The sequence below is a fragment of the Gopherus flavomarginatus genome, chromosome 3 (assembly GCF_025201925.1).
Source record: "Gopherus flavomarginatus isolate rGopFla2 chromosome 3, rGopFla2.mat.asm, whole genome shotgun sequence".
NCBI classification, from domain to species: Eukaryota; Metazoa; Chordata; order Testudines; family Testudinidae; genus Gopherus; species Gopherus flavomarginatus.
Window position 1 is genome coordinate 21,066,818 of NC_066619.1, and position 14,706 is coordinate 21,081,523.

Below are 14,706 nucleotides of genomic sequence, written 5' to 3' on the forward strand. Positions count from 1 at the left end.
ATTCTTCAAAGCAGTGTCCATTGACCTACGCATATGCAGTAGCATCCCTCCTACTCCCAACCAAGGCAGTTTTGGTCAATGCCTCCCTAGTTCCTTCTTACTGCCGCATGTTCTAAGTTGATTATGCCCTGACAATGTTAACTTCATCTTTGAGCTATGGTCCCTATGTATATTCCTTATGAGTACTCAGACATGCCATTGCACCCAGTTTGGAAATTCTTCAAAGCAGTGTCCATTGACCTACGCATATGCAGTAGCATCCCTCCTACTCCCAGCCAAGGCAGTTTTGGTCAATGCCTCCCTAGTTCCTTCTTACTGCCGCATGTTCTAAGTTGGAATCATGTCCTTCTTCACTCTGTGCATAACCTGTATAAAGTAAGATGTTTGTACATAGTTTTATATCTTAGCTTATTAGTTATAGTATAATATTGTTCCCCCCACCTCCCACCTAATTCCAATAGGGGGAAATCCTCTCTGGTCCCGGAAGATGGTTGAGAAGCTATGCTTACCATCCTTTCAGATATGACCCTCCCCGCCAGGGATAGTTGGTTCCAATTTCCCTTGGGAGTCACCACGACTAATGTATTCCTCGATATTGGGGCCCTTGGGATCCCTGTGGCCAATGCGCGGATCTCTGTGGCAGGTGCCCGGACCCCTGTCAGGAGTCGTACAGCTCCTCCACCTCTCGTCAGATGATTCCATCCATGTATAAGCAGGAAGAGCTGGAACCAGTTCCATTTGTACCAACAGTTCCAATGGGTGCCTTTTCATAATTTCCAGATGACGACATCGCTCCTTCATTGCCTTCTTCAACAGATGGCCACCATCATGATATATCAGGAGCTGTTGCAAAGGATCTCTTAACAATCTGCAGATCTCATCAGAAGAGGTCCAGGACCCTTAACACCATCTCTTGGACAATTTGCAACCACAGGGACCGACCAGGGTGGCCCTTCCAATTAACACATCTATATTAGTACTGACCTTAGCAGTTTGGCACATACCAACATCTTGTGACTGTATACCAAAAATATATATTTTGTTCCTGCCAAAGGAGCTGACTTTTTTCCCATCCTGCCCCAATTTGTTGGTAATACAGGCAGCTATGGAAGAGCTTGGTTGCACTACCAGAAATCATCCCAACAGATAAGGGTTCAAAGAGACTGGACCTCCTGGGTAAGAAGGTGTTCTCTTCTGCAGGTCTTCAATTTTGTATAGCTAATTATTAAGTTTTATTAGCAAAATATGAGGTTAGTGGCACAGTTGGCTCCCCAGGCTGCAATTGGTGCTGCAGATAGTGTCCAGAAGTTTGGCCACAGAACTGATCACATGAAGAGACTCGTGACTGTAGTCATCAGGCTTTCCTAGAGAGATCCAAAACACCATCCAAGCCCTCTTCTTCAATGAATCCAACCTTTTAATGAAAAGATGGATGAATTCCTGCACTCTCTAAAAGATTCAGGATCCATTCTGAAATCCATGGGGATTTACACTCCAGCCCCCCAAGAGGAAACACTAGAGACAGCTCTTTAGACCACGACCACTCCTGTGGCACGCTCCATATGTCCACCTGAGCCTCTGCATAAATGACAGAGAATTCAGGGATCCCGTTTCGTGGCTCTCTGTACTGCCATAGCCTCCATTTACTCCCAACCACAGGCCAGCAGTCATTTTTGACATGCAGGTCGAGACCTGCATACCACCCCTGAGTGGTACCTACTTCCTCTTCTGTCATCTTTGGAGGCCATCTTACTTTGTTCGCCCACAACTGGAACAAGATCGCCACAGATAGTTGGGTCCTGCAGATTATCCATCAGTGATACTCCACAGAGTTTCTTTTCTTCTCTCCTCACAAACCATCTTCCTGATCCCTCTTCGGAGAGCGCTCTCATCAATTGATCAACAGGAAACGGAATGCCTTTTACGCTGGGGGACAATAGAACGTGTCCCACCTCAGTATCAAGGCAAAGGGTTCTACGCTCCATATTTTCTAATCTCCAAAAAAGACGGAAGGTGGAGATCCATCCTGGAACTTCGGCAATTCAACAACTTTATTTGAAAGCTGAAATTCAGGAAGATTGCGCTGGCATCTATAATCTCCTCCCTTCATGAGAGAATGTGGTTTGCAGCTCTTGACAGGAAGAATGCATATGTCCATATAGATGTTGACCCGTCTCACAGGAAGTTTCTGTGCTTCATTGGCCAAGAGCGCTACCAGTTTCATTTCCTTGCCTGAAGGCTCGCTACAGCCCCCAGGGTATACATTAAAGTTTTCCCTGTGGTAACAGCCCAGATTCAATACCAGGGTTATACAGTGTTTCCATACCTGGATGACTGGCTCCTTGTGGGCTGATCTCATCAGGAAGTCATGTCAGCAATGGGACCTCTTCAGTACTTTCTTTCTACTTTAGGTGTTAGTACATTTTGTTACCCCCAAGGACAATAAATTTTATGGGAGCATGGCTGTACTCAGTCTCTGCAAGAGCATTTCTTTCCATAGATAGGTTTTACACAGTGAGCAATCTGATCTTTTACATAACCCGCAAACTATGGTGCGCCGGTGTCTTTCTCTGTTAGACACATGGCTGCATGCACCTGCATGATGCCATTCACCAGATTCACTTGTGGTGCATGCAAGCTTGGTTCCATTCGACCTACCAACCACAGAGGGATTGCATTGACTCCAAGGTCACAGTTCCCACCAGAGTTATGACCTCCTTTGCTTGGTGGTCCAACCCAAACAAATTCATGGTGGAACTCCCTTCAACCTTCCCATATCAAGGGCCACCATTCTCACAGGTGCCTCCCTTCCAGGGTGGGATGTTCACCTGGACTACCACACTGCTCAGGGCACCTGGGCCCTGTGTGCATTCACACAACATGCAGTCAATCTATGGAACTCCTTGCCAGAGGATGTTTTGAAGGCCAAGACTATAACAGGGTTCAAAAAAGAACTGGATACATTCATGGAGGATAGGTTGATCAATGGCTATTAGCCAGGATGGGCAGGGATGATATTCCTAGTCTCTGTTTGCCAGAAGCTGCAAATGGGACACAGGAGATGGATCATTTGATGATTACCTGTTCTGTTAATTCCCTCTGGGGCACCTGACATTGGCCACTGTGGGAAAACAGGATACTGGGCTAGATGAACCTTTAGTCTGACCCAGTATGGTCGTTCTTATGTTTTTAAAACAGACCAGATTACACATAAACTTACTGGAACTGAGAGCAGTCCACCTTGCGTGCAAGGCCTTCCTTCCCTCATACGCTTACTCCATGTAAAAATAACATATATCACCACAGTGGTCTATATAAACAAGCAGGGAGGAGAAAGATCTCATCCCCTCTACCTGGAAACAGTCAGACTTCGGAGATGATGTATCAGAAACCATATTACGATACAAGTTGCATACCTCCCGGGTATTTACAACTTCCTGTCAGACAGGTTAAGCAGAAGCTTCTCTGTAGACCACAAATGGGAGCTCCACCACACAGTTCTTAACAACATATTAGCACAATGGGGTATTCCACTAAAGGGACCTCTTTGCACCTCAGACGAATAGAAAGCTTTCCATGTATTACTCCAGGAGAATCAAGGGCTGCAGTTCCCACGGTCATGCTCTCCTGCTGTACTGGACAAATAATGTCAGATATACCTTTTGTCCCAACTACCACAGTTGGGACAAAAGGTACTGGTCCAGACAGTTCTGGTTCACAGAATTCCTAAAACACCTATCTATCATGATCTGCCTATTTTAAGACCTCCTAATCCAGGATGGGGAGGTGAAAATCAAGCACCTCAAACAAGGCTCACCCCACCTCACAGCCTGGTGTTTGGATGGATGTCGGAAATAGAATGATAATGTTCCACCCCGTTCTGGAAATCCTTAACCAAAGTGAAAAAGATTCTACTAGGTCCTGCTACTTGGCTAAATGGCATCACTTTTTGGTCTGGGCACATCGCCACCAATATTCACTTCATATTGTGGGCATTCTAGTTATCCTAGACTATCTCCTTTCCTCAAAGAGTTCTGGTCTGGCCCCTCGTTCACTGTAGGGGCACCTAGCAGTGATTAGTGCCTTCCTCTCTCTGGTTGAGGGATGTTCTGTCTTTACGTAACTGGCTACTGTACGATTTATGAAGGGCTTGATCAGGACCTTCCCACCAATCGTTAAACCTACACCTCAATGGGACTTTTACCTTGTTCTGTAAACTCTCACAGGTCTGCTCTTTGAAACTATCACAACGTGTGCCATGACCCACTATCACAATGTGGCAACATGACCCATGAAGCTGGTGTTTTTAACGGCAGCACTTTTGCCAGAAGTGTCAGTGAGCAAGGAGACATGATGGCACATCCTTCTTATACAGTATTTCACAAAGAGAAGATCTCCGTTAGGTTAGTTCCAAAATTCCTTCCCATGATTGTTTCTGAGATCTACATCATTATACTTACCTGTATTTTTCCTGAAACCCCATGATTCTTCCAAAGACAGGAGACGTCACTCCCTCATTGTCAGGCACGCCCTGGCATTCTACCTGCAAAGAACCAAACCCATTAGAAAATTTCTGAGACTCTTTCTTGTCATAGCAGAAAGCTTGTATGGACAACCCATATCCTCTCAGAGGATTTCTAAGTGGGCTTCAGGATGCATCTTAGACTGCTACGAAAGAACAAACAGAACCCTCCTCCTGGGGGTATTATAGCTCACCCCATGTGATCACATGTGGCCTTCAGAGCATCCTTATCAGATGTTCCACTACAGGAGATTTGCAGAGCAACAACTTGGAGCTTTGTCAACCTATTCATGACACACTACACTCTAACTCAAGCTGAAACTGCTGATAGCAGCTGTAGGAATGGCAGTACTACAAGCATCTCTGCTACCATCTTCCTCGCACCCTCCTTTCCACCTGCATACTGCTTGCCAGTCACCCACGTGTGCAGTACACATAGGGACCATCACTTGAAGAAGAAATGGAGGGTATTTACTGTAACCTAGGGTGTGGTCTCTATCTGTATTCCACTGCCTACCCTCCTTCCCTTCTGCTTCAGATCCTGTTGGATCATGATAAGAAGAGGAACTGGAGAAGCATCGACCCACACTGCCTCTTATACCCTCAATCAGGAGCATGAGGGAAGCTTCTGCGCATGTATGAGTCAGTGGACGCTGATTTGAAAAATTTTCAGACTCAGACAAATAGCACGCATGCATACACGTGTGGCATAAGATAGAGATCACACTTCACAAAGAACCTCCAGTTACAGTAAGTAATCTCAATTTGTGATCTGACTGCTAAATTACAAAGCAAAAAAAGTCCTCTATTAATCTATGAAATCACCAATTGTAAAATTGCAACCTGTGGACACAGTCAGCCTCTGTTGTTGTAATAATCCAGTATCTTGATTCTTCTGATCTCCATCTAACAACCTCTTTCAACTGAAAATATTTAAAACCTTTCCACTGGGAAAAGAAGCTAAGGAACCCTAATGATCTCTCTAGACAACTGTAAAACCATCATTACATGTGGAGTTGATCCACGTGTAGCAAACATATAGTTAATTAACATGGGATCTCCTGTTTTGTCCCCATTTATCTTCTATTATGTTAGAATATAAACATGTTGAGAGAATTAACTTATTCTTGTTAATAGGTTCTCTGACAAGATAAGTTCTCCAGTCAGGTCCATATGAAGAAGTGTGGTTTGAAAAGTAACTAGTAATTATTTCAGAAGCCTTTGAGGAACTGAAATCATTTCAATGATTCACAAGCAGAGAAATAGTACTATAATAGTTGCAGACAGAAACAAAATAGCTGTGTCTTCTGTAATTATATTTGCTAGAAAATTCCTATTACTGAGCAAATTTTACCTCCTTCATTTATTTTGCATTATACATGTTTTCAGCTAGTGTTTTAAATCTGGCAAGATCTGGTATGTTCAGCTTACTGCCCGTGAGATGAAATGGCTTATTTCTTAGCAATTATGGTTACTTAAAGAATTGACTTTGTGATGTTTTGATCTTTCACTATTTGACTTATAGATGATATAGAGGGTTTTGAACAAATAAGCACTTTTTAAATCCATGCACAGCAGGTTGAACTACAGTATGTTAAAGATATACAGTACCATCATAACTTGTCACCACTGTTAGATTTTATTGTAGGCAAGGTTGATGAAGTCTAAAGAGTTCTGGTTTATTTAGTTCAAAATATATTATGACTGACCATAAAAATATGCAAAATATACTGTATTGCTCTCTTGAATTGAATCTTTCCTTTCATGCCACCTTACATGCTGTGTATTAAAAATGAAGAATATTCAATATCCTCAGAATTTAAATAGCTAAAAGATTTTCTTAACATACCATCAAAGCAACTAGGATACCACAATTTATAGATTGTGTAAGTTACCTTTAGTTTGTGTGACTTGATTGAGCTGTATATGGATTTTGTGAGGGTTTAAAAGAAAACTATATTTGTTTCTATTGACTAGAAGCCTATGTAAATGACATTATGAAAAATCTGATCAGCATGCTGACAGAAACCCGTATCAAGAAGAGTACATTTATTTTGGGAGCATCCAATGGTTGGAGCATTTGTTCTGTAGGGCTCTATGGGTAATGTAGCTAGTAGATTTCTTGATTATCTGTCTGATTTTCACAATAACTAAAAGGAATACACTTATTCATTTTTTCTTCCTTTATAAAGGAAATCGTTACTGCATAATTATTTTTGCCAGTTTGTATGCATTATAAGTTGTAAATGTAATATATGTAATATGCAGAATGTATTTCTAGCATTGTTTAATAGCAGTATAATTATTCCTATAAAAGCCAATCAGCAGTGAAAAATGCTGTTATGCTTAAGGCATATCTAAATGTAATTAAATCCACATTTAATAGAAAGTTGACTATTATGAAAATGAAAACAAATTATGAAAGTTAGGAGTATAGAATGTAGATTCACAAGGAAATCGAGACCTCTTTCTTCATATCAGTACTCCCTTTGCCTACCTACTGTTCTCCTACTCCTTGACTCTCCCATTCTTAGTTTCCCTTCTTCCTTCCCTGAAACTGTTCCTGTAGTGTCAGATAGCACTATTGTGAGCATTGAGTGTTGAAGCTGATAAAAGGTTTTGAAGAGAAAAGGAAGCAAGCTTATGAGGACAGGGAAGAGACAGAAGATGGGCCCTCCTCATATCGGAGAAATTCTAAGACGTGAGCATGCTTTTGCTTTGTGTTACGCTCAGCGTTTTCAGGCCAGGAGACCCTCGTATGTGATTGAAGTCCATCTGCAATGATGGGTGTTGGTCAAAAATAGTAAGGATTCCTGGTGAGTTCACTGCTAGTACAATTTTATGATTTGTGTTAGGTAATTAGAATACTTGTGGCATAATTTTATAATTTATAGTTAGAAAAATGGGACCAAAAAAAGCTCTCATTTACATATTGAAAGTGATTGACTTAAAAGGGTAGAAAGACAAAGCTAAAAGCTATATAACTTAAGTTTATGATCATTTGAATATAATTTTTTTCCCAAAAGAATAGTTCTAACTGGGGAATGGGACTAAGAAAAAAAATAAAATTGAGCCTTGAATGAAACAATTTCATCTCACCTTGTTATCTTAAAAATAAGATGCAGCTTCTTTTTCTGCCTGTCTTTTTAAAGCTGATATCTATTGATCAGCTGCACAAAGTAATGCTAGTATGCAATGGTCAGTCAACAGGAATTTCTTCAGTCCAACTTGACATTCACCAAACACTTTCATTTATCCATCTAATTTTTTAAAAGGATCACTTTCACATCAATCCTTTTAGAGATTAGGACATTCTAGTTTAGGCAGTTTAAAAAAAATTGCTGAAGCCTATTTCAGAAAAATACTTTTACTAATACACTAGACTGTGTGTTAAGCATTTTTTAAAAATTACTTATAGTAGTCCTCAGGGAAATTGGATCTGTTTTTAAAAATACTGAACATACATGTTTTTAAGTAATATTCTTTCAAAAAAGTAGTATTATGTACATTATCTTTCATGGCTGGAATGATTGCTCTATTGCAGTTATCCAGTAAAATGTTTTATTTTGCATGAATTGAACATACATTTTAGATCAAATCATAAACATTATGACTTTGCAATTTACAACAATTCCTACTTGGGCAAAAATACCACTGGCTTCAGTAGTCAAGACTTCAGGATTCAGAATAGAAGTCAGATGACTTTGAAAACTCTATATTCTAAATATATTGTAGATTTCAAGATGTGGGGGACTTGAAAGAAAATATATTAAACTGATTATTTAACCCTTCCCCAACTCCTACACCCTCTAATAGTTTTAGCTTTTTTGTGAAAGAGACAAGAGCTTTGTTTATAAATTAAATATCTATTTGTCAAAATATATTTTGCACTAACCAGAACATTCTGTTAATATAATGCACTGTTTCTTCCATTTAATGTAACAATTTTAAAAATGTTAGTATATATTTTTCCCCGAGTGGTAAAAGAGAAACAAAATAATTTTAAAATCAATTAGATCTCTCTTTCATTTAGAAATGTACATATACACTTCTCAGGAGTGCTACTGCTGAATTTTGAGGGTCTGTACTGCAGTGTGTATATAAATGGTTTTAATCCACCACTTGTTCAATATAGCAAGGACATAGCTGACCATATAACAGGGGTAAAGGATCAAATGTCACTGACATTGTCAAAAACAGACAGCATGATACTACATCAGTACCTCTGTTGACAGATTCAGCTGCTTACAAAGAAAGCAAAATAGAGATATGTGGAATGTAAAGATAACTGTCTTAAACATCACAGAATTTACTGTAGTGGAAATTGCCTTGAAAAGAAATTCTCAAGAAGTAAAACTGAAATAAGAATTAAGAACCTTTGTGGTGTATATATGTTTCATCAACCAGAAAATGATTAACATGTTTTGTAAATTTTTCAATTTATATTCAAATGTGGATCCTTGTGATCTGTGTCTTCATTAATTAGTCTTTATGCTCTTTAGAATTAGAGCCACCTGCTGCTCTCTAATGTAATTTAATTACTGTCAATATATACAGAAGGTAGAGTTCATAAATAGGTAGATCTTTCTGGGCTTGAAAAATGTGCTGAGCACTCAGTAAATAGTGGATTACATCCACTAGCCAGAGGCTGATGTGAAAGATGGTGGAGGGACTACTCTAAACCTCTAATGGTATCAACCCTTATGGAATCCCACCCTGCATCTTTAGTAGATGTTAAACGTCTTGATCCCTTTGGTGCCTGGAATTCTCCTCCCTCCCCTGCCCCTCTCTGTTCTTCCTTTGTGTGCTGTTGTGAGATGTTCGGGTGAGTGTGTGTTCTTTCTGCGTGCTGTACTGACTCTGTCCAGATATCCCATACAGCAGGTTCCGATCAAATGGCCCAATAAATCCACAGACTCACTTCGTAGCGAAAGAACTTGGTCAGGTTTGTTGTCAACGAAGCATGGGCCTAATGTCCTGGCTCATTGGTTACAGGCACACTAACTCATGTATGTCCCTTGCAACGGACTATCTCAGTTATTGGTGGGACTTTTCATTATATCCAGGCCAGCCAAAGACACTCCCTCTGAGATACCTCTTTATACACCGATACAAACAAGTTATATATTACTCCTGATGTATTTGGGTGCCACCCATTAGCTTGTGCATGTTGGTTCGATCAAAACATCTCTATTCATTATGCTGTCATCCTGACCTTATCTTTAGGATGGGTCAGTCTGTCCCTGTTATCTTTGGGGAATGTGTTTGGTATCAGGGTGTTCTGGTACCACCTTTCTGGAATGTTTTTGTATATATATTTTTATGTCTAGCACTACTTAGGAATGTGTGTTTCTGCAATATCAGCCCTATTCTTGCCAGATTCTTTGAGCGGGGCCTGCCTCTTGCTCACAACTTAACTTTGCGTTATATCAGTCAAGTTTTGACTACTTTACCTCAGGCCTCATACCAGGCCTCAGATACATGGGCTTATGTTTCAGGCCCTCTTCTTACTACACATACTAGTGCCATTTGGTGGGTACAAGAAAGGCTGTCTATGCAATTGTATCCCCTCATCTAGTCTCTTCGCTGCAGCAGGGAGTGATTGGTAGTGGGAGTTCTTAGCTCTCCTATCCCTCTATCAGCCTCTGTTTTGGTCTCTCCTTGTGACAGGAAGTAGATGCAGTGGGAGGAAATTTGATGCAGTTCCTAGGGCTGTAAATAACTCCAGTGAAATACAATACCTGGGTGGTTTGGGTATACTAATTCAGGCCAGGTTTCAAGAGGGTCAGTGACAAAGAAAGGACTTGGGATATAAAAGGTGAGTTTGAATCGACAGAGAGGCCTTCATGATGATTCAATAAATAGACATGACCTTTTGTTTAAGGAGAGGCCAAATCTTGTGGAAGGGCTTGAACCTGCCAGGGTTGTCATATACGGGCAACTTCTTTTGTATGTTTTCTCTGTATGCTTTTGTCCTTAAATGTGCTCTGCTTAGGAAAAGCTGTGTGGTCATTTGTAACTGCTGGTAATAGCTCTTGGAGAGAAAGCAAAGCACAGGGACTGGAGGTAAATCAGACCTGCTTGAGATAATCATAATTCAAGTGCAGGCAGCTGCAGACTAAAACCTAGTCTGGAGAGAGAAGGGATACGTGGTCCTTGCTCACAGAGAGGTGTTGTTTAAAGGCCTGAGACGACATTCTTTGAGCACACCACGAAGAGGATTAAAGGTGACACTTCTCCCCACTGAATAACTCCTCCGTCTGCCTTTGTTGATGTTCAGAGCTTTCCCATGTAGCTGTAGCTTGATAAACCTGTGATCATGATCAGACGCACTGGAGCAGTGTGTCTTCAGACTAGTAAAATAGCAGTGCATCCGTTCACATTCTGTTTATATGTGGTGGGTTGTTTTGTTTTTTTTTGTTTTTGTTTTGCAACCAGTAAAGAGTTACAAACATGCACACTCCTATCTATCTATCTATCTAATATATGTGTGTGTGTGTGTGTGTGTATATATATACATATATATAATTCAAGCTTAGATCCTGAAAATGTGATGTACTAGGTCCTCCCACTTTTCAAGAGAAGTTTCCTGCTTAGGGGGGCTGGGTAAATCAGTGGTTTTTTCAGCTGTATGAACTCTCTACTTATATATATACTCAACTGATTCACAGTAGCTCTTTTGAACTATTATAAAGTGTTTTAAAGCATTCTTCGAAGAGCTATAGTCTTGTCAATGAGTACAGATCTAATTTGGAAATCTGCTTTAGAGCTATTCATATTCTGATCCTTTTCGCTCCAAGTAGTAAATACAGCGGTGTGAGAAATGTGTACAAGCAATCCTAAAATTATAGCTCGCTATAGCCATTTGTCCGATCCTTAAGCAATTAACCTCCACCCTCCAAAAATATCCTCCTTTTTTCAGTATCTCCATTGCATCTGCAAACTGCCTGCTGGATTTTTGAAGTACAAGGCTACTAGAAGACACCTAGAAATTTAAATAATAAATAAATGAATGAAGCAAGTTTTGAATGGTTACTGTATATTTCAATATTGAAAATAACCATATGCATTGTATAGCAGTGTAACTGAAGGAAGACTCTTAGTCTGAGACTGAATATTGATTTTTGCACATCACTGCTTTCTGAGGTCCCTACTTACAAAACATTTATATGTCCCTTCTGATTGAAAGATTATGGGAATTGGCACCATATTAAAGTGCAAACTAAATCTAGAATGCAAAAATTCACTACTTTTTGCCTAATTTGTGGATCAGACAATGATTTTTATCTCTTCTACATGGTATAGATATTATTTTCACTATTAAAATATACATGTTCATCAGACTTTCCGCTCATGAATTTATAAAATATTTTCATATTATTCCTTTTTATCTTGGGTGTATTATTTTTTGATATACAGTTCTCTCTGATGACATTACCGTCACAGATTCCAGTGACTGGAGTTAGCATATTGTGCCTTGCAGACCCTAAAATTCTTGAACGCAGGTAGCCTTTGGATGTGGCCACATACCACCATGGAATCGTAGGACTGGAAGAGACCTCGAGAGGTCATCTAGTCCAGTCCCCTGCACTCATGGTAAGGCTAAGTATTATCTAGACCATCCCTGACAGGTTTTTCATAGAATATCAGGGTTGGAAGGCACTTCAGGAGGTCATCTAGTCCAACCCCCTGTTCCAAGCAGGACCAATCCCCATATTAGACACTTTTGTCTAACTTGATCTTAAAAATCTCCAATGATGGAGATTCAACAACCTCCTGGGCAGTTTATTCTAGTGATTAACCACCCTGACAGTTAGGAAGTTTTTCCTAATGTCCAGCCTAAACCGCCCTTGCTGCAGTTTAAGCCCCTTGCTTTTTCTCCTATCCTCAGAGGTTAAGGAGAACAACTTTCCCCTTCCTCCTTGTAACAACCTTTTTCTCTTCTCAGTCTTCTTCTCCAGGCTAAACACACTCAATTTTTTCCATCTTCCCTCATCCATCATGCTTTCCAGACCTTTAATCATTATTGTTGCACTTCTCTGGACTTTGTCCAGTTTGTCCATATCTTTCCTGAAATGGGGTGCCCAGAACTGGACACAATACTCCAAATGAGGCCCAGTGAGCTTAGAACAGAGCGGAAGAATTACTTCTTATGTCTTGCTTACATCACTCCTGCTAGTACATCCCAGAATGATGATTGCTTTTTTTGCAATAGTGTTACACTGTGTCTCATATTTAGCTTGTGATCCACTGTGACCCCCAGATCCCTTTCCGCAGTACTCTTTTGTAGGCAGTCATTTCCCATTTTGTATGTGTGCAACTGATTGTTCTTTCTAAATGGAGTACACTTTGCATTTGCCCTTAGTGAATTTCATCCTGTTTACTTCAGACCATTTCTCCAGTTTGTCCAGCTCATTTTGAATTTTAATCCTATCCTCCAAACACTGGCAACCCTTCCTAGCTTGGCATCATCCACAAACTTTGTAAGTGTACAAATGTACAAGTGTAAGTCTATGCCATTATCTAACTCATTGATGAAGATATTGAACAGAACCGCACTGAGCACCGATCCCTGTCGGACCCCGCTCGATATGTGTGAACCACTGATAACTACTCTCTGGGAATGATTTTCCAATCTGTTATGCACCCACCTTTATAGTATCTCCGTCTAGGTTGTATTTCATTAGTTTGTTTATGACAGTCATACAAGATAGTATCAAAAGCCTTACTAAAGTCAAGATACACCACATCTACCAGTTCCCTCCATCCACAAGGCTTGTTACCCTGTCAAAGAAAGCTGTTAGATTGATTTGATATGATTTTTTCTTGTGCTGACTGTTACTTATCACTTTATTATCTTCTAGGTATTTGCAAAGTGATTGCTTAATTATTTGCTCCAATATCTTTCCAGGTACTGAAGTTATTAAGCTGACTGGTCTGTAATTCCCTCGTTTGTCCTTATTTGCCTTTTTATAGATAGGCACTATATTTGTCCTTTTCCAGTCCTCTGGAATCTCTCCTGTCTTCCATGACATCTCAAAGATAATCACTAATGGCTCAGTTATCTCCTCAGTCAGCTCCTTGAATATTCTAGGATGTATTTCACTACGCCATGGTGACTTGAAGACATCTAACTTGTCTAAGTAATTTTTAACTTGTTCTTTCCCATCTCATTTTCACTGGCATTTACTATGTTAGGTGTCCAATTGTTACTAATCTTCTTGGAGAAAACCGAAACAAAAAAGTTATTTTCTGTTGTTTTTTTTTTTTTTTAACCTCTCATTGAGTAATGGGCCTACTCTGTTATTGGTCTTCCTCTTGCTTCTAATAGATTTGTAGAATATTTTCTTATTACACTTTATGTCTCTAGCTTGTTTAATCTTGGTTTGTGCCTTGGCCTTTCTAATTTTTTCCCTACATCTTCGTATTATTTGTTTATCTTCATCCTTTGTAATTTGACCTAGTTTCCATTTTTTGTAGAACTCTCTTTTGAAATTCAGATAATTGAAAATCTGATTAAGCCAGAGTGGTCTTTTGCCATACCTACTGTTTTTCCTATACACTGGGCTATTTTGCTCTTTGAAAAACTGCCAACTCTCTTGAACTGTTTTTCCCCTTAAACTTGCTTCCCATGGGATCTTACCTACCAACTCCCTTAGTTTGTTAAAGTCTGTCTTCTTGGAATCCATTATCTTTATTGTAATGTGTTCTCTTCTACCATTCCTTAGAATCATGAACTCTATCATTTCATGATCCCTTTCACTTAAGCAGCCTTCAGTTTTCAAATTCTCAACCAGATCCTCCCTATTTGTCAAAAATCAGATCTAGAACAGCCACTCCCCCAGTAGCTTTCTCCACCTTCTGAAATAAAAAATTGTCTCCAATACATTCCAAGGATTTATTGGATAATTTGTGTTCTGCTGTATTTTTCCAATAGATGTCTGAGTAGTTGAAGTCCCCCATTACCACCAAGTGCTGTGCTTTGGATGATTTTGTTTGTGGTTTAAAAAAAGCCTCATCCAACTCTTCTTTCTGGTTAGATAGATGGTCTATAATAGACTCCTACCAAGACATCACCTCCCCTTTTGTACCCCTTTTTTCCTTACCAAGAGGCTTTAAAGAAGTCTGTCTCCTATTTCCATTTCAACCTCAGTCCAAGTGTATACATTTTTAATATATAAGAC

At 39.9% G+C, this 14,706-nt stretch overlaps 2 protein-coding genes across 8 annotated transcripts in view; one reads left to right on the plus strand and one right to left on the minus strand.

Annotated features, from left to right (window-relative positions):
• WDR7 (WD repeat domain 7) overlaps positions 1-14,706 on the plus strand; it is a 367,588-nt gene that overhangs the window by 154,066 nt on the left and 198,816 nt on the right. The gene's annotated exons all lie outside the window — the stretch shown is intronic.
• LOC127046995 (uncharacterized) overlaps positions 1-14,706 on the minus strand; it is a 441,735-nt gene that overhangs the window by 56,618 nt on the left and 370,411 nt on the right. The gene's annotated exons all lie outside the window — the stretch shown is intronic.